The 26,355-nt window shown below is 40.5% G+C and overlaps 1 long non-coding RNA gene across 2 annotated transcripts; it reads left to right on the top strand.

The window, feature by feature from the left end:
- The first annotated feature begins 23,177 nt into the window (after positions 1 to 23,177).
- Positions 23,178 to 25,352, top strand: LOC143127429 (uncharacterized). 2 transcript variants are annotated; one of them, XR_012987624.1, is made up of 2 exons: positions 23,178 to 23,285; positions 24,008 to 25,352. It is a non-coding gene; the product is annotated as an uncharacterized LOC143127429 (long non-coding RNA). The 2 variants fall into 2 exon arrangements; XR_012987623.1 differs by having other exon boundaries at positions 23,421 to 25,352.
- The last annotated feature ends 1,003 nt before the right edge of the window (positions 25,353 to 26,355 follow it).

The raw sequence follows: 26,355 nt of genomic DNA, 5'->3' as shown, positions 1-26,355 counted from the left end.
AACAGAGGTAACAACCTTGTAATCTGACACCTAGTTGATTCCAGTTTTGCAGTGGCATTCCATATCCTTCTTCTTCTTCTTCTTCTTCTTGTTTTTATGGCGGTTGGCAAACAACGTCTGGTTGCATTACCGCCACCTTCTGAAATGGAGTGTGGGTCTGAATAAATTATTTCCCTACACTTAAATTATCTTTATTAAACCTGTTCTTCTAAAAAAGGAAAATAAAAACCCAAAACAAAAATCACCAGAATTCCTTAGCAAAATATCCCTTACTTTCAAAGGTATCTCTTCATCTTCTAGCTGCTGGATTAACTGTTGTCTCTCATTACTATATCTAGTACATTCTTCAATAGCATGTTCTATGGTATCCTGTGTGTTACATACACTACACCTCCCATCAGCATGTTTTTTCATTAAAAATAATGTACTGTTTAAGCCTGTGTGCCCAAATCTCATTCTTGAAATGATGTTCTCCTCCTGTGTATTTCTGCAAGTACTTCTACTCACCCCCACTCTTTTTTGGATATTATATAGTCTCCTACCAGTCTGACCATTATCCCACAATACTTGCCACTTCTCCTTTATCTTTCCTTTAATGATTGATTTCACCTCTGCTTTACTATACTTAATGCTTAAACTTATATACTCCATTTCTGTTGCCTTTTTTGCATACTTATCAGCCAACTCATTCCCTGTTACTCCTTTATGGGCAGGAACCCATACAAGTCCAACATTGACTCCAGTTTTAATTAATGTACTAGCCATTTGAACAATTTCTATAACAATGTCTTGTCTAGATTGTGAATTTATGTTCTGAATACTCATCAGAGCTGACGCTGAGTCTGAAGCAATTACTAAACTTCTTGGCCTGTTACTCTCAGCCCAAGAGAGCGCCATTAAAATAGCAATTAGTTCTGCTGTATAGACTGCTAAATTATCATTAATTCTTTTTTGTGTTGCTACTTTTAATTTTGGAATAACAAAAGCCACCCCCACTCTCCCATCCCTTTTGGACCCATCTGTGTACATTATAATCCTATCCCCATATATTTCAATTAAATACCCCTGCACCATATTACTATCTATATCCCCATTCTTAGTTTCTTCCAAAAGACTGAGATCAACTGAAAGATCTTCAAGAGTCCATAAAGGAACTCTTGAAAACACTACTGTAGGACTTATATCCAACAAGGCTATTTCCATCTCATTTATTTTCTGTTTAATAGTCCACCCAAAACTACTTTTTGTACCATTCTGTCTCTCTTGACACTCTAACAATGTAGATTGACTAAAATGGTCTTCCCTATGACCTTTAAGGTTTGCCCAAAAAACCAGGCTAAGCTGGTCCCTTCTGAGATCGATCTAAAGGCAACTCCCCCATCTCTACTTGGATGGCTGCCACTGGAGTTGTCTTCATGGCTCCACAACATAGTCTTAAACCTCGACTCTGCACTCTGTCTAGTTTATTTAAAGCTGTCTTAGCAGCAGACCCATATACAACACACCCATAATCAAAAACTGATCTAATCAGTCCGGCATTCCATATCCCCATGATTAACATTCTCTTATTCGCCTTATTCACCTCGAACGTTCCACCGAGCCTGAGGGGTACACTTACCACTTCCGGGATTTCTCACAAGGCGAATTCTCACACTGCCGTGTTCCCCAATGCACTTCATCACACAGGAAAACATCAAACAGAGGACAAACGTTTCACCGTTTCCCCAAAGATCAGGGACTACGTCGACAATGGATAATAAACATCAGAAGGGATCCTGGTCGTAATTTTAAGGTAAGTTTTATTATATGTCTGGTGCTGTAAGGCTGAGCAGTCTCCATAACTAGCTTGTATCGCTAGCAGCTAGCTAGAACTAGCACGTTTTAATAGATAGATTAAGGCAGAGAGACAGGTTGTTGAAATATACAGCCTAGTCCAAAAGCAGTAGTATGTTATTAAAATCTATCACCACAGATTCACTAGTATAAGCATATTCTGAGTGACCTTGTTAGCTTCTAGTCACAAGCTAACCTAGGGAACACGTCACATCATTTTTCCTAGCTAGGAGGATGTACAGGAGTCACATTGAGTCTGATCAATAAAATTATACATGTAAAAATGCTTATATGATTACATTTTATTTGCTGATGCAGATAAACACATACACAAGTGTGCTCGGAGCATTTCCTCCCAGACTGCCTTGTGAAAAGCAAGACTGGCATGACCAAGCTGAAACGGAGCTGTGCCAACTGTGTTTGCATGGAGTTCTGTCAGACCAGAGAGGAGTGTTGTTTAGATGAATTAAGATACTAGTAATGCATTTATTAACTGTGTAGTGACAGTATTTCTCTGTTGATGTTTTCCAGTAATGTTTCCACGGATCTCGATGATCGACATGGTGTAATTGGTTACATGAATTGAGCATGAATATCCTTGTAAAAGACCTAATGTGTCCATCAATGTTTCTCTTATACTTCCAGTGAAGACACCCCCTCCGCACCCAGACCATGAATATGCTGCACTGCCTCCCTCACTTCAAGATCAACTTGGGGAAGCCCGCAAGACCATCGGTGATCAAGAACTTTTCATTTTAGAGCTTCAACAAAAACAGTTTTTGATTTCAAATTTTCAAGGTGACTATAAACAGATTTCATTTTATACAGGGTTCCCAGATTATGATACATTTAAAGCTGTGTTTATGGCCCATAAACCTACTGCAGAAAATATGGTGGGATCATTATTGTTCATCTTTATGAATCTATACAAAACCTTTACCATCATTATTGTTCATCTTCACTAATCTATACAAATACTTTACCATCATTATTGTTCATCTTCACTAATCTATACAAATACTTTACCATCATTATTGTTCATCTTACGAATCTACAAAACCTTAACCACCATTATTGTTCATCTTTATTAATCTATACACATACTTTACCATCAGTATTGTTCATCTTTATGAAGCTATACAAAACCTTAACCACCATTATTGTTCATCTTTATGAATCTATACAAAGACTTAACCACCATTATTGTTCATCTTTATGAATACAAAACCTTAATCAATATTATTGTTCATCTTTACAAATCTATACAATATGCGAACTTGTATTGTTACCATAGCACATTATCATGGTCAATGTATCACAGGAGGATCAGTACCTGTCAGACCTTATAATCACTTCTCATGCTCTTTACTTTTACATACCTGTGAGTGATTTGATTGTTTACGTGTGTGTGTATGTATAAGCTACTGGATGTCTATCTATCTAAAGAATAAAGTAAAATTGTATTACACATGGATGATGTCCTTCATAACTTTATAATTTAATATACCGGAACCAGAACATCAGAGAACATACAAAAAAAACATTGATAGGCACATTGGTCTAAGTTTGTAAAGGTAACTTTGTACATATAAGTTGGTATGGGGAATAATGTAAAAAGGCCTGCCTGTATACTGTAAGCATGGAAAAGGAACTAGAACATCAGAAAACAAGCCGTTCAAAAAACATTGATGGGCACACTGGTCTAGGTTTGTAAAGGTAATTTTGTACATAGAAGTTGGTATGGGGAATAATGTAAAAAGGCCTGCCTGTAAACTGTAAGCATGGAAAAGGAACCAGAACATCAGAAAACCGGCTGTTCAAAAAACATTGATAGGCACAATGGTCTAGGTTTGTAAGTAACCCTGTACATAGAAGTAGTTGCACTGCGTCTCCCTTATCAATGGCTGCTCAAGTGAAAGCTCCACCTGAAAAGATAATCAAACTTTAGACACTTGACACTTCAGATTTGCTATTTACAAATATATGGCATATACATGTGTGTATATATATATATATATATATATATATATATATATATATATATATACACACACGCACGTGGGTCAATGACGTGACGTGCAGATTTTCGTGTCCGAGTGCACTACTTTGGTTTAAAATATTTTTTAATGATTTATAATAAGCATTATTTTATTCTATAAAACCTGTTTAATTTGAACATATTTCCAGTTTGTCATAAAAATGATACATATTTTATGTTTTGCCATCTCAAACCCTCAAAATGTCAGGTGGCGCAACCGTCCGAGCAAGTTAACACTATGTAAAATGCATTATATATGTAATTTTAAATATCAATTAATATAATATTAATATGGTGGCATAATTTTATATTGAAAACCTTTCAAATAATCAAAGTTTAATAGTTACATTGTTCTTAAATTGTTTGGAATATTGAAAGCAACTTTGTCCGGAAATGTGCATATCTGAAATGTCAGGGCGGCGCAACCGCATTCATACAACTTTTATTTTGAATTGAAGAGAGAGATGAGTTAACAGGATATTGCATCATCAAAAGGACCCCAAGTGACCTTTACTGATGAGTGAAAGGTTTGTAAATCTCTCTCAAATATTGATAAAAATAGCTGTTTTTTCTTCATAGTTAGACTTGTACAGTTTCACATGTCAGGTGGTACAACCAATGTAAAGCTGTGAAAAAGTTATTTTAATCTAAAACTCTTTATTGTTTTGTAAAAATGAATGAATGAACTAGCTAGCAAAGTCAAAAGGTTATATAGGTGTCCAAGTAGATGCCTGAATAATTGGGAATTAGTAGCAAATGTCAGGCAGCGCAACCAGTAAGTCAGGTGGCACAACCAGAAGAAATGTCCTTTCTTGATGAAATAAACATGTTAACCTGATATATACTATTGAATATTTTAAAAAATATTAATTAAATGTACATTAATAGTAACTATATACATTAAATATATTTATATTATTACATTTTTTAAATATCCTTTTCAATGATTTTAGATGCCACTATCAAGCAAAGAAAAAGCAGCACGCTACAGGCAGCGCATTAAAAATGATCCAGCTGCAAGAGAAAGATATCTTGCAAGAAGGAAAGAAAGGTAATACATGTAGATAAGCCAGTTTTTGTGTAGTTGTTATTTTGTACAGCAGTCAGTCAGACTTAACATTAGAACATTTCAGTTAACCTTAGTATTTGTTTTTATAGTTATCAAAAGAGGAAGAGAGAGGGAAAATGTGTGAAGCCTCCAATCAGCCAGCTGTCAAGAGCAGAACAGGATAAAGTGAGGAAACAGTGGAAGGAAGATCAGAGAAAGAACAGGGAAAGGAAAAGGGCTATGGAGGAAATCTTGAATTTTACACCAGAGTCACTGGATACAACTCCCATAGCAGTAACACCGGAGTCAGTGGATCCCCCACCAATAGCACAACTTCAGCCTGACCCCCCTAACATTCATGCAGAGAACAGTTTAGATGATCAGCAACCAAGAGCATCTTCCACACCAATGAGAGCAAGCAGCTTTAGATGGAAAAGAGAGAGAGCAAAGTTGCGCCGTGATATGAACAAGATGAAAAGGGAAATGGAGGCTGCCAGACAAGAAACAGAAAAATTTAGAAAACGCCTAGAAAGATTAAGACAGAACAGAGCTAGGAGTCAGGAAAATGTTAAATCTACAAAAAGGGGTGCAAAAAAACTGGCTCTACAAAGGAAAGAAACAGTTGTGGAGTTCCTCTGTCGTGATGAGAACAGTCGTTTGCTGCCAGGGAAAAAAGATACAGTGACAAAGAACAAAAACAAACAGCAACGCCGTGTTCTTGTTAAACCCCTAGCGGAACTCCATATCTCATATAATTCTGAAATGGAGAAGTCCCGCATGCTCTCTTACAGACAATTCATCAGATATTGTCCTTTCTATGTGACTCAGCCAAAAGCATCTGACAGGAATACATGTGCCTGCATGGACCATGAAAATGTGAAACTGTTGTCTGAAAAACTGCAGCAGAAAGGTCTTCTGAAAACATCTAGTGTTTCTGAGCTGTTGTCTGCAATTGTATGTGATCCAGACAACAAGGCCTGTATGTACAGAATCTGTGCAAAATGCTGCTATACTGAGGTTGAAGTTTCACAACCCCAGACAGAGGAGATGATGGTGTGGTCTCAGTGGGTGAGAAAACCGGTCACAGAGGAGCAAAGGACATTCATGAACTTTGTGAAAGAGACACAACATGGTACATCATCTGAAATGTTGGAGCTTTTCAACCGAAAGCTTGATGGTCTTGCAAAGCACCATTTTAATTGGCTCCACCAGGCCAAAGAGTGCAGGGCATTAAAAGACAGCCTTAGAGATGATGAGATAGTTGTGCATGTTGATTTTGCAGAAAATTTCGGCTGCAAACTCAACAGGGAAGTGCAGGCTTTCCACTTTGGAGGAAACAGAAGGCAGGCCACTGTACACTCCTGTGTTGCCTACTCCTCAGGTGGAGTGCAATCCTTTGCCACTATCTCTGGGTCCCTCCGGCACGATGAGAGAGCTGTGTGGGCCCACCTTGAGCCTGTGATTAAAGATATTATGGACAATCGCAACCCACGTCCTACTACTCTCCATGTGATGAGCGATGGACCGGTCACCCAGTACCGTAATAAAAAGAACTTTTACCTGCTGAGCACCATCCCCTTCCTATCAGGATTCAAGGAGGTCACTTGGAACTTTTCTGAGAAGTCTCACGGGAAAGGTGCACCAGACGGGGTTGGGGGTGCTGTTAAAAGGATGGCTGACTCTTCTGTCAACATGGGAGTAGACATTCAAACCCCAGAGGAGTTCTACCAATTTTTGAAGGAGAGACAGGAATCAAGTGCAATTAAGTTTTTCTGGGTGTGTGAGGAGGACATCAGGAAGTATGATGAGTCTGTCCCTGAAGTTGTGCCCCTGGTAAAGGGAACTATGGGCATACACCAGATCCTGTCAACTGAACCAGGGACAATTCTACATCGAGAGCTGTCCTGTTTCTGTAGCAGGCCTGACATCTGCCAATGCTACAAACCCACCATGATAAGCTTTCCAGCGAGCAGTGCCGAGGCAAGTGTAAATGTTCAACAGGGTCTTACTGGAAAATTTGTCTTGGTAAGGTATGAGGAACAGCCATTTGTGGGGCAGGTTCTTCAGGTGTTTGATGAAGAGCTAGAGGTCAGCTGCATGCAGCAGTTTGGCTCCAAGAATGCTTTCACTTGGCCCCATCCTGCAGATGTTACCTTATATTACCACACTGATGTTATAAAGGTAATATCCGAACCAGAGCCACTTAATTCAAGGCACACGCGTCTTACCAATGCCGACTGGGACTGCTTTAGTAGGCCCGCCTAACATGAATCAATTCCATTCATTGGAGCCTGTTCACTTTATAATGAATATGATGTGTCATTTTGTTATGTAATGTTGCTCAAACAGTGTTCTTTCTGATCAGTTTAGTACAGTTTACTTAAATGGAATAACCAGTTTTTATCTGTACCAATTAGTGCTTCATTCAAGCCTATTCAGTTTCTAATGAATATAAAGTGATATTTTGTCATGTAATGTTGCTCACACAATGTTCTTTCTGATCAATTTAGTACAGTTTACCTAAATGGAATAACCTGTTTTTATCTGTACCAATTAGTGCTTCATTCAAGCCTATTCAGTTTCTAATGAATATGAAGTGATATTTTGCCATGTAATGTTGTTTCTGATCTGTTTAGTTTCTTTAAATAGAATGATAACAAGTTGTTATCTTTACCAATTAATACTTGAATAGACCCAAGACACCTGAGATTGTTTTATTCTGTGAAATAAAAATGAAATTATTCAACATATGTGTTGTTATTATGAATCTTGTCAGACGGCGCAACCGCATCGTCAGGTGGTGCAACCAGGTAAAATACTAATTTAAACCAAGAAATGGGAGATTGAAGTGAACAAATGTTTGGAAATTGTGATGTAAATAATCATTCTATGCAACAATATACTTTTAAAATGTATAGAGTATTTATTCACATTTTAAATCTAAAGTTTGATGTTGGAAACCCAAAATACCTGCCCCCTACAATAAAGAATCCATAAGTTACTTTTAATACCCAGCTCAACTACAAAATAATAATGTGTTGGGCACTGTAGACACTTTCAGGTATAGTTACTAAAATATTTACTTAGGAAAAAAAAAAAGGAAGTGAGTTTTTTTTTCAAGAAACTTTTGGTTGTACCACCTGACATTTTTTTGCTGGTGAAATTGCAAATACAGTCTAAAACTCTATTTAAACCTTGTAAATGTTGTGCAACCATTAAGACTTGTTTAAACACATTCTTCCAACTTCAAATAAATGTATTCGGTCCATTTTTACAGATTTTTAAAAATATATACTTTTTGAAGGCTTATTTGTCATTGACCCACATACACTGTGTGCAGTGAATTAGGTACATCTGGCATTGAAATGATCTGCCACGCACATACACAGTGTGCAGTGAATTAGGTACATCTGGCATTGAAATGATCTGCCATGAAAATATTACAGCTACATGCTGGTAGTGGTAGGTTGTTTACAGATGTGATACTTGCGAACACAACTTGAAAGATACCTAATATCTTGGACACTCATTGTACAAAAAAGTCTGGGTTGTGGAAAAGCTCATATAAGATTGAACAGTATGGATTTCATCCTATGTCAATTTTAAACAGACAAGTGATTTGTAAACTAATTACATTTTGAAGAACCTTCCTCAACCCTGGATACACTGCTCCAAGAACTGAGTATAACTGTTATCTTAACATGATTGTTAATACTTACCTTACCTTATCACTTACCTAATAGTTATACTGTCATTCATTGTCAACAATTAGCTTTGCTAATTTGAAACAAGATATTTGAGTAGATATCAATGAGGCTTATGTGATATTACATCAACTACAGATAACATGTTAATAAGATAAAATAGACATGCTATTTTCAGTCAGACAGGGAAAGGTACATTGTTGATATAACCTCATAATGAACATTTAGCAAGCTGGTTTAACTGCTATGCGAACTGAGCAGTTTGTCCACTTAGCACTATGATAACCTGATAGCTATGTTGTAAGGTGCTTCATTTTTCTGCACCGAGGGAAAATACATAGCCCTCACAAATATGCGTGATGGGCTCCTATTAACTGTCGATTAAAGACATGTTAAGTGTTAAATAAAATCTAACATAGTACAGACAGTCAACATATAACAGCTAAGCTTACTACCCCTAAGCTAGCAGAAATTGAGGCAAATTAGCGTCCATTCTTACCTTCAATGTCGTGGATAAAACCTTCGATACAGTTACTGTATCCCTTAATTAACACAACCCGGGGGGTGTTGCAGTCGGTACTGGCCCACTGCTCCACATTTTGTATCGTTAATTCGGGCAGACATGAAAGTTTGGTGGTCCAGTGCTGCTGAATCGTATGCGTCCGAGTCAAACTTCCGGGTTTGTGTACCCCTCAACGGCGTTCGAATTTTTTAAAATGGCCGCCAGGTGAATAAGGCGAATTGTTTCTAAAATGAGACAAATATTTCCAGCTAATTGATTGAATAATATATGTAGGTGTTTATTACTTCAACGTATATAAAACACAATTAAAATATCTGTCTTACACAGTCCTCAATATAAACCATACAATTATAAAAACCTCAACTTATTTTTTAATTATTTCTTGATTGACTAGACTTAACTCCTTGCAACCATGCCAATCTGGTAAATCTGGTATTTATATTTACAATTTTATTCATATATAAGTCCCTTTCCACCCTATTAGGATGTTATTGCTTGCCTTCCAAAGAAGACTACAATTCCATAAAGGCCATTTACAGGAAGTGACATTATCTGCTTTTGAAGGAAATTAAAGGTGCTCTAAGCGATGCTGGGTAACATCACTTCTGTTGACTTTCAAACACCACAGAGAGCTAGCTTGCTACTTCCTCCCCCTCCCTCCCGTGCTGCTCCGGTGTAATTGAAACTCTCCTAAACGCGCATCTCGTCTGTGATTTGCTGGAACAGTTTGTTATGTTTTAATGGGCTAGGTTTGCCCTGGTTGTTTTTGTTGCCGTTTTTGGAGCCTGGGCTGTCCACAGAGATCGCGTTTTTTTACAGTGTATTCAGGACACAGACAGCTAGCGGTTGGTTAGGTGATATTTGCAGTAATACATAAAATGTTTCAGCCTAAAAAACGTGTGGCATCACTTAGAGCACCTTTAAGCGTGACAACTGACGTAAACTCCAATTCTCCCTTTCACCATTAGTGTTTTATGTATCACGCCTGCTTGAGGAACCCATAAAGGTGCCCTGCCACACTATTTCATTACTTTGTGGTAATGTCTGAAGTTCTACCATGGACTTTGCAACATTTCTTGTGGAAAAAAATGTCTTGGTTACCTTGTTTCAAGCCAAAGCATGGTATAGAAAGCCTGCAGGAAGACTCAGCTGGATTTGCTCCAGTTCTCATTAATATTCAATGAGCTAAGCTGCTTGACTCTAATTGGCTAGTCAGTTTCGTCCAAAACATGACAGCTTGGCAACAGCTATTATCAACTACTTTTAGCTTCATGGCTAGGGTTGCCACCTATGTCTGATAAAAACCTGGACATATCGATGACCCGACCAACCGCTTTGCTCACAAGTGAAAATGTCCATGAGACATTAGACCTTCAGTCAAAAGAGAACTCGCACACCAATGTTGGCGATGCAAATTTTAATCCAACCAGTGATTAAAAGTGCAAAGTGCTACCAAAGTGTAAAACATTTTCGGTCCCATTCAGACTATCATCAGTGCAAAGATGTTGGTCTGAATGGGACCAAAACATAGTTTTGCACTTTGGTAGCACTTTGCATTAACGTTAATCTTTTCAGAGGTTTTCGATGGATTGACAGTAGTTTGGAAAAGTGGAAAGAATAATAAATGTTTAACTTTGATGACTTTGAAGGCGAAGGAAATGTGAGAAGAATTTCTGTGTGAACCATCTATCAGACGAGTTACAAGATTCAGTTTGATGGCGACATCACAAAGTTAAGTTTGAGCCTGCACAGTACGATGGGAGGCCAACTGAAAAACTGTTCGAATTTGTGTCAGTGCCATTGAAAACATGAAGTCTGTTCGTCCATTTCTTTTACTCTCTGGTCAGAACCGATGTGTGGCCGTCCAATAAAAGCTGTTTCTCATCTTGAAAGTTGAATTTACTCACTGGAAACGGTCATCTTATTGTGTGAGATTAAAATAAAAGCATCTTAAACTATTGTAGGCTGCAAATGTTCGAAATGTGTAAGTTTGAAAAGGCTCATCGGATAGTAGTTTCTTCACTCGGAATTTAAAATATGTACACAGTCTGTCAAACGATTTAAAAAATTAACTAATTAATCTCCTATTTTTAAATGAATTAATCTAGATTAATCACGATAAATGACGGACTGGGATTAAAAAACGGCCCTGGCATTTTCACCAACCAGCGGCCCACACGGGGACGCGCATGCACGCGCGTGCATGTGCCCGCAACACACAGATATAACTTCACATGCACGGACATAACACGTTTGTAGCCCCATTGGTGATGAACTCTAACTTTAATATGCATAAAGACTGAACCAAGAACATGGATATATCAATGCACAACTCCAAAAAAATGAATGCAATATGAAATATGAAAATGAAAAAAGAATAGCCTAGAACAGGGGTTCCCAAACTTTTCCACAACAAGGCCCCCCAAATACCACTAGGTTCTGGCCAAGGACCCTCTTGATGTGTTATTAAACCCATCGACAATACTACAGCAAATGTAAAAATACATTAAGCTAATCCTAATAATTACTTTAGCCACAAGCACTTCGCGATGGAGCATACAGTGTGTACAAATTGCATTTGGGGCTTTCTGCTATATGAGAGCTATCACTTTACTATTATTCCCAGTCATTATCTAGCCTGGGTGTTCCCATGCTGCCTTGCGCGCGATTTGATTCACGCTGCTAAGGCAGCCTGGAGACCATGGAGCAAATTTTCGCCTGAGATAGGAGACCAATCACAGAACAAGGGGGAAAGCAAGACGATGATGAGCTATGCACAGACGCATTTGATAGACATCCGTGGCACCCAATAAACGGATCTGGGCATTTTTTTCAAATACGAGAAAATGAACGCTTGGTTCCCAGACCACGTCTCATTGAGAAGTGGTGGCGCTAGCCAGGCTAGTCATTATCATGAAAAATATAATGTTCAGATATGCGACAAATAATTCTAATGGCATTGTATAACAACCCTCATAGTAATATAGTATATTTTACATTTTTCAAATGTATTTATTGGTTTCTTATATTTTTCCTTCCAACTTGCTGAGGCCCCCCTGGCACCCCCTCGCGGCCCCCCAGGGGGCCCCGGCCCCCACTTTGAAAACCACTGGCCTAGAATACATGGATTTCTATGCAACGTCACGAAAACATGCGTGCGGAAGAGGCAGAAAGCACCATAGAACAGCATAGAGCAGTGCTCTCCATGAAAAGAACAAAATGAGTTTTTGTGCTGAAAACTGCACCAATTCGAAATCACGATGGTTAGAGAATGTTCAATACCGTAAATCCTCTAATATTGGCCTGTATTCCATTAGCGGCCGGGACTCTAACATTGGCCGGTCTCGCTGTCGGAGGAGGTAAATAATGGCCGGTCTCTCATACAGGCCGGGGCTATAATTAGAACCAACGTTTTTTTCTGGGCAGGCCTCAACATTATACTTGTGATAGTAACATACAAGTACCACAGGGGGGCAATGTTTGCTAACGATTCCAAGCCATAGCTACGGTAGCCTGGTCATCACCTCGCTCTTGACTCGAACGTGAGACTTCAGTTTTCACCGGTAGGCGTTGTTTACCATGGCAGCAAGGAGACGAAAATTTGACATCAAGTTCAAAGAGAACGTGCTGGAATATGCTGCAGAGCACTCTGGGGAGCAAGCTGCTAAACATTTTAACATTGACCCGAAAAGAATAAGATACTGGAAAAAGCAGAAAATGGATCTAGCCGCAGCAAACAAAAAGAGAGCAAGACTGCCAGGAGGAGGGAGAAAAAAGGTTAGCGAGGAGTTGGACACAAAACTCTCTGAGTGGATCCATTCAATGAGGGACAATCATAACCGAGTGTCGAGAAAAATGATCCGAAACAAGGCTCTGGAAATCTACCCTACAGTGAGTGATAGCGGTGCACAATTTCTGGCTAGCAGGGGTTGGCTGCAAAAGTTTTTAAACCAAAATGGCTTCGCATTGCGGCGTCGCACCACAATGGCTCAGAAGGACCCAGATCTCCTCACAGAGAAACTTGTCTCATTCATCGACTACGTGAGCAAGACTGTCGTCTCGAAAAGAATTTCAGATAAGGACATAAATGCAACGGATGAGACTGCCGTTTGGTTCTATATGGTGTCTCCCAGTACCATTGACGTAAGAGGGACGAAGAGCGTTGCGCTCAAAACAACAGGCCACGAGAAAAGCCATCTCACTGTTGTCCTTGCTGCCAAGGCTGATGGCACTAGTCAAAGTCAAAGTCAAAGTCTGCTTTATTGTCAATTTCTTCACATGTCAAGACATACAAAGAGATCGAAATTGCGTTTCCTACTATCCCACGGTGGAGACAAGACATATTTTACCAATTAGGTCCACAGACAGACATAACATTCAAGTAAACAATATAAAAAGTAAAAATAAGAAGGCACATACAATGAAGAAATAAGAGCAGCAAAATTTGGTAGAAATTGTGCAATTGTGCATACAGTAGACAGTCAATATAATAGTGCAAAAGTCAGGCCAATAAATGGCTGAGGTAGTTTTGTTTGACCTAAATATGCAAGTGGCATAGTGGTGCAAGTTATGCAAGAGCAGCAGAAGTGTGTTCAGAAGTGTTCAGGACAACAGGACAACAACAAGTTGCAAGTGTGCAAGTGTACAAGTGGAGTAGTGCAAGTGGAGTAGTGCAAGGCAGCCATTGTGGGTCTAAAAGTCCAGGATGTTATGTAGCTGAGGGTGGAGGGGGGAGAGGGGGGAGAGAGTTCAGGATCCTAACAGCTTGGTGTATGAAGCTGTTGGTGAGTCTGGTGCGGGAGCGCAGGCTTCTGTACCTCTTCCCAGAGGGCAGTAGATCAAACAAATTGTGAGCGGGGTGACTTGCATCACTCACAATTGTGGTCGCCTTGCGGGTGAGGTGGGAGGTGTAAATGTCCTTCAGGGAGGGGAGTGAAGCACCAATAATCCTTCCAGCTGTGTTCACTATTCGCTGCAGGGCTTTCCTGTTGTATTCAGTGCAGCTTCCGCCCCACACAGCGATACAGCTGGAGAGGATGCTCTCAATAGTGCCTCGGTAGAATGTGGTCATGATGGCTGGTGGAGCACTTGCTCGCCTGAGTTTCCGCAGGAAGTACAGGCGGCGCTGAGCTTTCTTCGCCAGTGATGCAGTGTTGGTAGTCCAGGAGAGGTCTTCACTGATGTGCACCCCCAGGAATTTGGTGCTGCTCACTCTCTCCACCACAGCACCGTCGATGGTCAGTGGCAGGTGTTGGGTGTGACCTCTCCGGAAGTCAACAACAATCACCTTGGTCTTGCTGACGTTCAGCAGGAGGTTGTTGTCCCTGCACCACGTGGTCAGAAGGTCGACCTCCAACCTGTATTGAGTCTCGTCGCCCTTGGTGATGAGACCCACCAGAGTTGTGTCGTCAGCAAATTTCACAATGTGGTTGTTGCTGTAGGTTGCAGTGCAGTCATGCGTCAGCAGGGTGAAGAGCAGCAGACTGAGCACGCAGCCTTGGGGGGCCCCTGTGCTCAGTGTGATGCTGCTTGAGATATTGTTGCCAACACGTACTACTTGAGGCCTCTGACAGAGGAAGTCCAGTAGCCAGTTGCAGAGGTAGGTACTGAGTCCCAGTTTGTCAAGTTTGCAGATGAGTTGTTGTGGTATTATGGTGTTGAATGCAGAGCTGAAGTCTATAAACAGCAATCTCACATATGAGTCTCTTTTTTCCAGGTGGGTGAGGGCTGGGTGGAGGGCAGAGCAGATTGCATCCTCTGTGGACCGTTTGGCTCGGTATGCAAACTGGAAGGGGTCCAGGGTGGGGGGAGAATGGATTTGATGTGTGACATGACAAGCCGCTCAAAGCACTTCATGATGATGGGTGTCAGTGCCACGGGGCGGTAGTCATTGAAGCAGGATGGAGCAGTTTTCTTCGGCACAGGTATGATGGTGGCAGCTTTGAAGCATGATGGGACGATGGCTTGCTTCAGGGAAGTGTTAAAGATGTCTGTGAAGACATCCTTAAGCTCCTCAGCGCAGTCCTTCAGCGCCCGGCCTGGGATGTTGTCTGGGCCTGCTGCCTTACGGGTGTTGATAGCAGCAAGTGTCCTCTTCACGCTGTCGGCAGAGAGGCACAGGGGCTGCTCGTGTGGAGGGGGAGGGGTCTTCTGTGGGCAAGTGCTGTTTTGTGCTTCAAAGCGGGCAAAGAAGTGGTTCAGATTGTTGAGCAGAGGGATGTTGCTCTCACAGCTCTGTGGCTTGTAGTCCGTGATGGCCTGAATGCCCTGCCATAGGCTTTGTGCGTTCCTGCTGTCTTTGAAGTGGGTGGTTATCTTGCGAGTGTATTCCTTTTTTGCTTCCTTGATGCCACGGGACAGGTTGGCTCTCGCTGTTCTCATGCCAGCTTCATCCCCAGCTCTGTAGGCTTTGTCTCTGGCCCTCAGCAGCCTGAGGACATCCCCTCTCAGCCATGGCTTCCAGTTAGCCCGAGTGATGATGTCTTTTGTGTGGGTCACATCATCAATGCACTTTGTGATGTAAGAGGTTACAGTGTCTGTATACTATTCTATGTCTGTCTGATTGTTGTAAGTGGCTGCCTGCTTAAACATTTCCCAGTCTGTTGTGTCAAAGCAGTCTTGAAGAGCATCAGAGGCTCCCTCAGGCCACACTTTTACCTGCTTGCGAACTGGTTTGTTTGCTTTCACTCTTTGTCTGTATGCGGGCATTAGCATAACAGTGATATGGTCAGAAAGTCCAATGTGGGGGAGGGGGGTGGCTTTGTATGCCGTGTTCCTATCGCTGTTATTGTTGGTAGGCGGGATGTATACTGCGACTAGCAGAATCGCAGTAATTTCCCTTGGCAGGTAAAAAGGACGGCACTTTATGATCATAAACTCCGCCAGTGGTGAGCAGTGTTTGCATACTACTACAGTGTCCCGGCACCATTCGTCACGGATGTAAACACAGATTTCTCCTCCTCGTGATTTTCCACCCTTTACAATGGCCCGGTCTGCTCGATAGCATGCTAGCTGCTCCAGTTGTACAGCAGAGTACGGAATGTTGTCATTTAACCAAGTCTCAGTGAATACGAGCACACAGCAGTTACTCACTGTCCGGTTCGTTGATCTCAGCAGTCGTATGTAATCCATTTTGTTGTCCAGTGATCGTACATTTGCCAGGAGAATGGATGGTATGGCTGGGCGAGTTGGGTTGGCCGCTAGCCTGGCCCGGACGCCTCCGCGCTTGCCCCTCTTCTGCTTCCTCGCACACCGCTTCCGATGCTTTCTTTCCGGGGGAGGAGTCGCAGGCGAGTCCGGTGTTGTTGCAGGCCGGAGTAGTCCGAGTTCCTTTAGCGTCTCTTTTGCAAAGTTCAGAACGCTGCAAAACTTGCTTTTGCAGATATCAAGTAGAAACTGCCTGCTGTACTTGTAGTACGACGAAGTAAGACGAGACGAACACGTAAAACTTTCGGACAAACACTTTTTAAACGAACATTATTAAGCCTTATTTCATCTTCCGGGGGGCCATCCGTGAGGTGAAGGCAATGCAGCAAGAGATCTCAAGAGCAGTTATCGCCACATCTGCCAACGGTTGGATGAATGACGACTTGACCACAGCATGGCTAAGGTCAGTGGTAGGCAAATTCAGTTTTCGCCCGCGCCTGCTGGTGTGGGATGCCTACCGCTGTCACATCAGCACCTCTACCAAACAGGAATTGAGGCTCTACAACATCACAACCGCGGTGATCCCAGGAGGCTGCACTAAGTATGTCCAAGCCCCCAATGTCATGTGGAACCAGCCATTCAAAGCGAGCCTACATGCTTCTTATGATGAGTGGATGGCTGGGGACGCAGACAAGCAATACACACGTGGAGGGAACCTAAAAGCACCATCTCGCCGTCTGCTTGTGGACTGCCCTTATGAAACAAAAGTATATTGCAATACACTAGAAGTTATATTGCAATACATTGGGAAGTATATTTCAATATATGAGAAACTTAGACATATATTTGAAAATATATAGCAATACATGGATGGACAACATATTTCTATGTATTGATTAATATATTTTAGAATGTATTGCTGTGCAAACAAACCTGTATTACATTATTGCATGTATGTTTATTGTAACAAAGTATTTTTTTATGAGTTAAGCAAGCTCCAGGCTCCAAATCACATTTAGCATGACATTCATTGTATTTTACATTATAAAGCCATATGGATAGACTATAGATGGCTATGTATTGATTCATATATGGTAAAATGTAAGTGGCAGAGTATTTTAAAAGAAATCATTACAGCAAAAAGTACAAGAGTCCACTTTTTATTTCTCCACATGACATTTCATCCTCAACATTTTTTTTCTCATGACATTTCATAATCAACATGGCATTTCAGTCCTCCACACTGGAACGTGGAGGAATACATGCATAAAGGTTGGCATAATGTGGCAGATCAACTAACATACATGTACCATTGAATTTCATCACATCAAAAACCTGTTTCCTGCCTTGTAACACTATTTTCAAGCCAACCACATTTTCTAAATTTGCAACTGAAAGTGTGATTTGTCATACCGTCTTCCAACAGCAAAACATTTTCTGTTATCAAGTCTCTCTACCACAATGTAATAATACACAGTGATTATGTGTCCATTATCCAACAAAACAGTGAAGCTGTTCCTTTTCATTACTCTAGTGAATTGCTCTGAGTAATACAGTTCTCCTTTGACCAAAATCCTGCTGAATATTTTCACTACTGTATCCGTGGTGACTGAAAATGTCTATCTCATAGCCAGCATCTCTTCTTTAGTAAGTTTTTGCACAAAGTGTAGACCAAGGGTCACAAGTCCAAGTTCTGATCCAAGTTCTGCTGTGTAAGAACATTGAGAACAGAGAGGTCTTAGAGGAAGTACTATCAGTGAAACAGTCAAACACAGAACAGTAGATTAGTAGTAGTTATTAGTAGATTACTTACAGTAATCCCACCACCATCGTGTCCGTCTTCTGAGCCATTGTCAGAGTCGAGGTCAAAGGACTCCTGATCCAGTTTAAGACAAAGCATATGAATGGTATACATGGTTATACTGTAGCTATAAACACATACATCCATGTTGGATGCATTGCATTATAATTAAGCTGTACTTCATATCAATATTTAATACATCATAGCAAATAAATAATACTCTCATGCCACTCTCACTCTAATGCCAACCGCCTGCAAAGTGGATGGCAATGATACGTTTTTGCCACCAAATCTCTCAAATGGAGGGCTTTCCGATTATCCCACTTAACATTGGGTCTGACACAAGACTTTGCTCAACATTCTAAATAGATACTAATCAAGAAAGATTATTATTTCAGTTATCTGATTAAGTTGTGGCCATTTAGTGCAGCATATTGTCACTAAAATACACACAAAAGGTCATGTTCATGACTCACCATTGCCTGTTTTGACAGATGCATGTTGATGGCCTCAGCCAGCTTCCTAGAATAAGAATAGGAAAAAAATATATTGTCAGAGGCTGTTCTGAGCGTATAACATGTATGCCCCCCCCCCCCACCACACACACACACTTGACGTGAAAATGAGTGGCTAAGTTTGCTAGCCAGTGTGCTGCATCATGCTAGCTACGTTTAGCTAAGTCACAAGCTTGTAAAATCATACAAACCACAAAACTACAACAGTAGCCTAAATACAGAACAACTATTTAACAATGTAAGTTAACTAGACTAGGTTGCAGTAAAACACAAACCTCCTTTTCCAGTATCTCCTTGTTCTTGATGGAATCTCATATTCTGAATCTGGGGCAATGTATTTCCTTCTCCTTCCGTCCATATCGATAACGTTACCTCTTTTCAAGCGATGGGAAGAACGGAACTATGGAGTAAAACTTGTGTCACCTTAAACCGAATTTGAATATGTTGTATTTGCATTTGAATTGCTGAATTTGAGCAATTGTATTGAAAAAACGAATTTGAATAGTATATGTTGAAACTGAATTAATTAGATTTGAACTGAATCCCAGTCAACTTGAAATTGAATATAATATTTTGAAATTTAACTCATTTGCTTTGATACATAAATTATCCTGAGTGAAAATTTCGCTTTTTGAACTTTCACATTCAGTTCTCACAATTCAGTTTCAAAACGTGAAATTCAATTTCAGTCTACCGAGACAAAAACAGCTGGTAGCTAAGGAAGAGCAATCGAGTGCAGAGCTATTGTGGTCGCGTGACTACTAGCGCCGAGGGCGAAGCAAAGAGCAGTGTGGGCACCTGGTTTGCATGGTTATCAGATCTGCACGATTCATAAAACACATTCCGATTGTAGGCCTACTGTCTTACCTACTGTTTATGTCATTTTAAACAAATAAAACATTTGTTGCAGTATTATTTCAAACTTCTAGCCTGTCAATACTTGAAACACAGAACTACCCAGCTAGCCATCAAACATCGATGTATTACCTACCGTTCTTGTAATTTTAAACAAATAAAACATTTTTGCAGTATTACATCTAAAACTTCTAGCCTGTCAATCCTTGAAATACAGAACTACCCAGCTAGCCATACTGTCTACCTGCAAACTCCTAGCCTGTCATTTTTTAAAATGTCATGGGCATACTCTCGTTTTTCCTACGTCTTTTTCTACTCAATACTGCTCTATTTCTTATCCTGGACTGCCACCTACTCATGGGCATACTCTCTCGTTTTTCCTACCGTCTTTTTCTACTCAACTACTGCTCTATTTCTTATCCTGGACTGCCACCTACTGGATAGAAAAGGCAACAACCTAGTAATTATGTGAATAAAAATCTACATGTTTGAATGACAAATCATGACCTTTTTCTTACGTTTAAAGCCACTCTTGTAATACTATGATGTGTAGGCTACCTTTATTTGCTTCCAATTACATATGGTTATGGTTACGCTTTTGTCCAAAGTGACATACAAATACAAAACAATATAATACTTAAAATTTAACAGGGAACAAAATAAGATGTTGGTCAGACTATAATAAGGAGAATAGCAATAATAAACAACCATGTCAATCCAATCAATAGCCTAATGAAATAAACAATGAAAAAAGGGAAAATAGCAATAATAAACAATAATGTACATTCCGTAAATAATATAACAATAGCATAGTAAGACTACATTATGGAGAATATCAATAATAAACAATGTCAAATTAATCAACAGCCTAATGAAAACAAAACTATACAAACCATAACACATAAGAAGTGCTTAATGAACTAAGTGCATGTTGAACAGATATGTCTTTAGACCCCTGTTAAAAGACCCAAAACTATCAAAGGAACAGATAGCACTGGGCAACTCATTCCACCAGCATGAGCAGTGGTTCCACATCAATAATTGCAGCATGGAACCACTGAGGAAAAGTCTTGAATTTGACCTAGTGTTTATGACTGGTCAACACAACAGATGCTCTTCAGAAGACCGCAGTGGGCAGTTGGGGATGTACGTCTTGATCATTGAATTAAAATAACAAGGAGCAGATCCAGTCAGTGTCCTATAGGCCAAAGTGAGAGATTTAAATTTAATTCTGGCTACTAGGGAGCCAATGGAGAATAGGCTAACTAGAAGAGGAGTTACATGTGTCCTCTTTGGCTGATTGAAGACCAGGTGTGCTGCAGCATTCTGAATCAGCTGTAACGATCTTACTACACAAGCAGGTAAGCCAGCTAATAGTAAATTGCAATAGTCCAGCTTGGAGATGACCATGGCCTGAACAAGAAGTTGTGTAGAATCCTGTGTCAGATAAGGTCTGATCTTCCTTATGTTGTAAAGGATAAACATACATGATCTAATATCAGCTGATTACACACATAAACTGTAAAATTTAGATTGCCCATACATTTGGAAATCCATTACAAATGGCAAACAAATCAATTCCAGAGAAAACAACAGTGGACATGTTTATTAGTGTATACGTTTTTCACAATGTGTGTTGCATCTTGCAAAAATATTCATTAAAAGAAATCAAGTTTCGGTGTCCATGTCTGGTCGGTGCCAGTCCAAAGACATTGTACTCAGTCTATCTCACTGTCCACTGTTCATTGAGGCCTGTCAACCTGTGAAAATAAAACCAACAAACAATCAGTGTTTAGCTTAAAGGTTTATAAATACTGAGAGTCTTTCTTGTTAATAGTTTATCTGTGCAAAGAGGTCTCATAAGCATCAGGCAATCAGGATACAGAGACAAGTCTGTGCACCTAAGACACAATCAGTTGTTTCTCACACACACATATATACCTTGCATCATATCATAATAAATACCATTACACCTTCTCTGCACACACGCATGACTTGGTCAATAGTTAATTAAGAACCAATGACATTAAGAACATTTCTATCGTCATACAACACATAATTTGCAATCTACACACAAATTACTGAAACAGAAGTATCAAATCAAAACAACACAAGGTTAAGGCATAAATCATCCTGTAGAAATACTGTTAAACTAGGGTCTCTTGATCATATTATAAAACATATTCAGTTTGAAACTCTAAGAAGCTAGTGATGTGTAGCATCAGCTAACATTAACATAACATTATAGTGCTAGCTGACAACACGACAATAAAAAGCTTAACTAGGGGGACATATCCAATTTTGCTCCATGAATGATACAGTTTAATCAGAGATTGTAACGTGTTCTTACAGGCCTAAAAGGCACAATGGTATGACAATGACAAATTATATTGTTCTATCAAAGAGTAACGTAGTCTGATCTAGAACTAGAACTTCTAGTAGCCTAGCATGGAAAAAACTTTAGTCGACGAAACTATGCTGGCTAGCCAGCCAGCGCTAGCTTATAATGTACATTATATACACAGTAACGTTAACAGACATGACATATAATATCAACTTACGTGGACGTTATCTGAGAAGCCAGTCGCTTCCATCTCTTCTTTTTCTGCCCGACACTGTAAGGAGGTTCAGGAGACAGCTTGCTGAGAGGGTGCCCACACTGCTCTTTGCTTCGCGCTCGGCGCTAGAAGTCACGCGACCACAATAGCTCTGCACTCGATTGCTCTTCCTCATAGATATATACACTAGATGTCGCCTTGACTACTGCTGTTCATTGGAACGAATGCGTCAATCGAGACGCCATCTTGCTTCAGTGATCCACTCCTCTATAATGCATTAGCGTCAATCTGGGCAAAGATCTAGCGAAAATAAAATCACCATAAATCGTCAAAATCTCAAGCAATTATCTAATTTTTTGGGTTGTTCCAACTGACAGGCATGTATTTATGGTTGAGTCTACAGAAAACTAAGCTTAAGACGATAATAATAATACATTTTACCCGTCTAGCCCCATAGACTCCCATTCATTCTGCACTAGCTAGCGGCGGCCCCTAGAGGAACAATGAGTAAACTGCAACCAGGTTCGATACAATGAAAGTAAACAGGCTCTTCGTAGACAGGCTCTGGTTGAGGCCACATACCCCTCGTCTCGTTTACTCATGTAAGTTGTAATCTCACCAGAAGTTGCTGTAGATCTGTAGAACATTTACCTCTGCTACTACATAGGCTACGCCAGTCGTTACTTTTATAATCATGGGTCAGTGCCATGGGCAAACGAGATGTAGCTGAATTCATAAATGACAAAGCCATGAGAAAGGTGATTTTCTTACGTTTCAACAACAAAGAAGCCGATCTGCCATCATTGTGAGAAGTTCCCAAATTTGTCGCTAATCGCTAAAAAGGTTTTCTATCGCTGGGGATGGCCAAACGTCGCTAAATAGGTAACGCTGACAATACAGGAGAACTAGTTTAGCGATTCAGATCCCTGTACAAAGATGGCGGCGGTGTTGACGCATGCTGAGAAGCAGAAGGCGACATCTAGTGTATATATCTATGGCTCTTCCTTAGCTACCAGCTGTTTTTGTCTCGGTAGACTCAGAGCCATAGAGAGAAAGAGTTGCGACACTCCCATTGGACTCCGTTGTACCAGAGCCCGTCTAGAAGTTTTCCGAGAGTGGCAGTTCTCCCCTTATTAGACATTCTCTGGTTGTACGCTTTTTGCCGCCTACTTCCTGGGTATGCAGCCTCACGTAGTTCCAAAAAGCCATTCTATGGCGTTGGACATCATTCACTTCCATTGCTGACTGTCGAGTAACTTCTGAGGTAAGTTGATTAAATAGCTACCTGTTTTGAATTGTCAAGTGTCTATATTTTAGCATAGGCCCTTTATGATGCATATACTGATCTTTTGTTGTATGTACACAACGTAATTATATATATATTTTTTTATCTTGGTAGACGACCGATTGCCTGCTAGTTTGTTAGCTTGACTTGCCTTCTGTGAAGGTAACGTTATATCCAGGGGTAAATTGATTAAATAGCTACCTCTTTTGAACTGTCAACTGTTTATATTTTATCAGAGGCCCTTTATGATGCATATACTGATCTTTATTTGTATGTACACAGCGTAATTATATATATGTTTTATCTTGGTAGACCACCGATTGCCTGCTAGTTTGTTAGCTTGACTTCGCCCTCTGTAAAGGTAACGTTAACGTTATATCCAGGCGTAAATTCATTAAATAGCTACCTCTTTTGAATTGTCAACTCTGTATATTATATAAATAGGCCCTTTATGGTGCATATGCTTATATTTATTTGTATGTGCACAGTGCAATTTATATATATTTTCTTAACTTGGTAGACAACCGATTTTCAGTCATTGCCTGCTACTAAGTTATCTCGATTTTGCGAGCTGTGAAGAAGGTATCGCTACACCAAAAATTACTAAGTTCAGTAGTGAATCTCTGACATATTTTATTTAGTAAATTATTGATGTTAGATTACTAGGATCATTAAGGTTGATTAAGGACGGGTTTTTTTAGGTTGTATCTGCTGAACCTGGCGGTGTTAGCTAGTCAGCTGAGTACTGTGTATCTGATGCTAGTAGAAATAAGGTTTGTTTAATTACACCCTTGAAAGGGCTGTTGGATTGCATGTAGGAATACAAATTATGTTACACAAAAAATTATCATAAGCCATAATGAGCTTTAAAATGTTTATTACTCAGACAGTAGTGTGACTAATTTGTTTCCCAAACACTGCTGCTGCAGGCGGCTGCTGCTGGAGCGATGACTGCTTGAGCTGGCTGGTGTTGGCGAAGGATGGTGATGGCGGCTGCTGCTGGTAATGGTGGCGGCTGCAGGTAATGGTGGCTGTTGCTGCAGGTGGCTGCTGCTGCTGGTAGCTGCTACTGCTGGTGGCGGCTGCTGCTGGTAGCTGCTACTGCTGGTGGCGGATGCTGGTGGCGGCTGCTACTGCTGGCGGCTGCTGGTGGTGGCGGCTGCTGCTGGTGGCGGCTACTGCTGGCGGCTGCTGCTGGTGGCGGCTGCTGGTGGTGGCTGCTGCTACTGGTGCCGGCTGCTGGTAATGGTGGCTGGTGGTGTCTGCAGGTAGTGGCTGCTGGTGGCGACTGCTGACGGGGTGCCGGGAATGGAGAGGCCGAATACATCCAAGGATCCTCCCTCCCTCTCTTTCCTCAACCACTTTTGAATTTGCTCAGGGCTATTATAAGTGTGGAAAAGTATAGTATATTTGCGACGTTATAATATGTTGTGAATGGTTTGCCCTATATATAGTGTTACCTGCTGTGTCCATTGTTGAATCTATTGTCGCCCTATTTCGCTTCATCTGCTTTTTAGTGTCCAGGACACAGATGAAGAGGATGTTAGTATGCGTTGTCGAGAGGAACTGCCCTACAGTGACTGGCCATAGTGCATAGTGGAACTCCACAGGTGTGAGTCTGATGTATGCAAGAGAAAGTATTTTCTAGGCAGTCCTGAGTGAACTGGCTTGTTAGAATATATTTGTGCCCCTGTCTCAACAGATCTTGCTGGACCACAAGTATCGTTGTTGTGGCCACTGTACGTATGTTTGTTGATATTATTCATGCTTGTTCCTTGTTCCCATTTTTTTTGGTTCCACACTGTTCATTTTTATCTTATGCCAGGTACCTTTATTATGAATGTTGTCCTTCCTTTCAGCCCTGATGCACTCTGAAGCCTGATGTATGTGGAGGATTTTTTTTAATGTATTAATCACTTATAATATTCCTCCCTGTTCCTTCACTTTGTTCTTGTTTTTCCAGTTAGATACACACATTTACACACACACACACACATCTTGTTGTCTCACTCAGTATTTTTTATTAAACAATATTTGATTCATTCATCCAAGCTTAATGAGTTGTTATTCTTTAATGTATTTGATTCTTTGTGCATGGCTTAGTATTAAAATTATCATGGTTGTGTGGTCAACTCCTGCCTCATCAGAAGAAGTGGGTGTAAATGCTGAATGGACTGTTCTTTCTCAAAAAAGCAAAAAGGCACAACTGAGTCCAATGGGAGTGTCACCTGTCACTGTTCTCTATCACTCTGCAGCTAACCTTACTCTTACTCTGTGCATTAACCCAGAGCTGTAGAGAAAAATCTTAATAGCTCTGCACTTACCTATAGACCCAAACATATAAGCATAATGCTTTTGATAATATGTGAATGGCTTAATCTTAAAATTATATTCTTAGTCTTAACATGATCATGTTTCACGTTGTGGTCTGGGGGTGACCACTTATCAGAAGTGAGCTAGCTGCTAGGCGAATGCTGAATGGACCACGGCAGACCTAACGCTACCACGAAGGTAAGCTAATGGCTGAATCGGAATTTATAAGCAAAATCACGGTAATCAATAATACAGCCCAGTTGCGATAAAATGAAAATCATGAGACATCTGTCATCACATGAATGATATGGAAAAGAAAACTTAAGTTAGAGCCGTTCTAGCCTGTACTTCTGTCCATGCGAACATGAACATAAGCTTTTCCCTCCAAAAATGTAAAACGTATCTAAGTAATATACAGCTTTTTCGTTGTCACCCTGCCTCTCAAAATGCAAAACTGACATTAACAAATATGTAATCATGCAATAACAGCTGAAAAAGTAGTAGGGTGTATGTTTATATATATATATTTACCGTTAAATAACGCAATCGCTGCTGTCTGTCCCATAGAAGAACATGACAGCCAGCGTATGTTTTGGAACTATAGCGGTTTACACGAACCACGTGACTGCACTGGCGGTGACATCAAAGAGTGTCGCAACTCTTTCTCTCTATGGCTCTGCTCTGACCATTCACAGTCCAGTTGTTGCCAACCGCCTGTAGCTCACGATCAACAGAC

This window comes from Alosa pseudoharengus, unplaced genomic scaffold (genome assembly GCF_046254945.1).
Source record: "Alosa pseudoharengus isolate Yale_2024_CS ecotype anadromous, Long Island Sound unplaced genomic scaffold, YU_APseudo_1.1 YU_APseudo_1.1_scf_17, whole genome shotgun sequence".
NCBI classification, from domain to species: domain Eukaryota; kingdom Metazoa; phylum Chordata; class Actinopteri; order Clupeiformes; family Clupeidae; genus Alosa; species Alosa pseudoharengus.
This window is presented reverse-complemented; position numbering and strand designations above follow the sequence as displayed.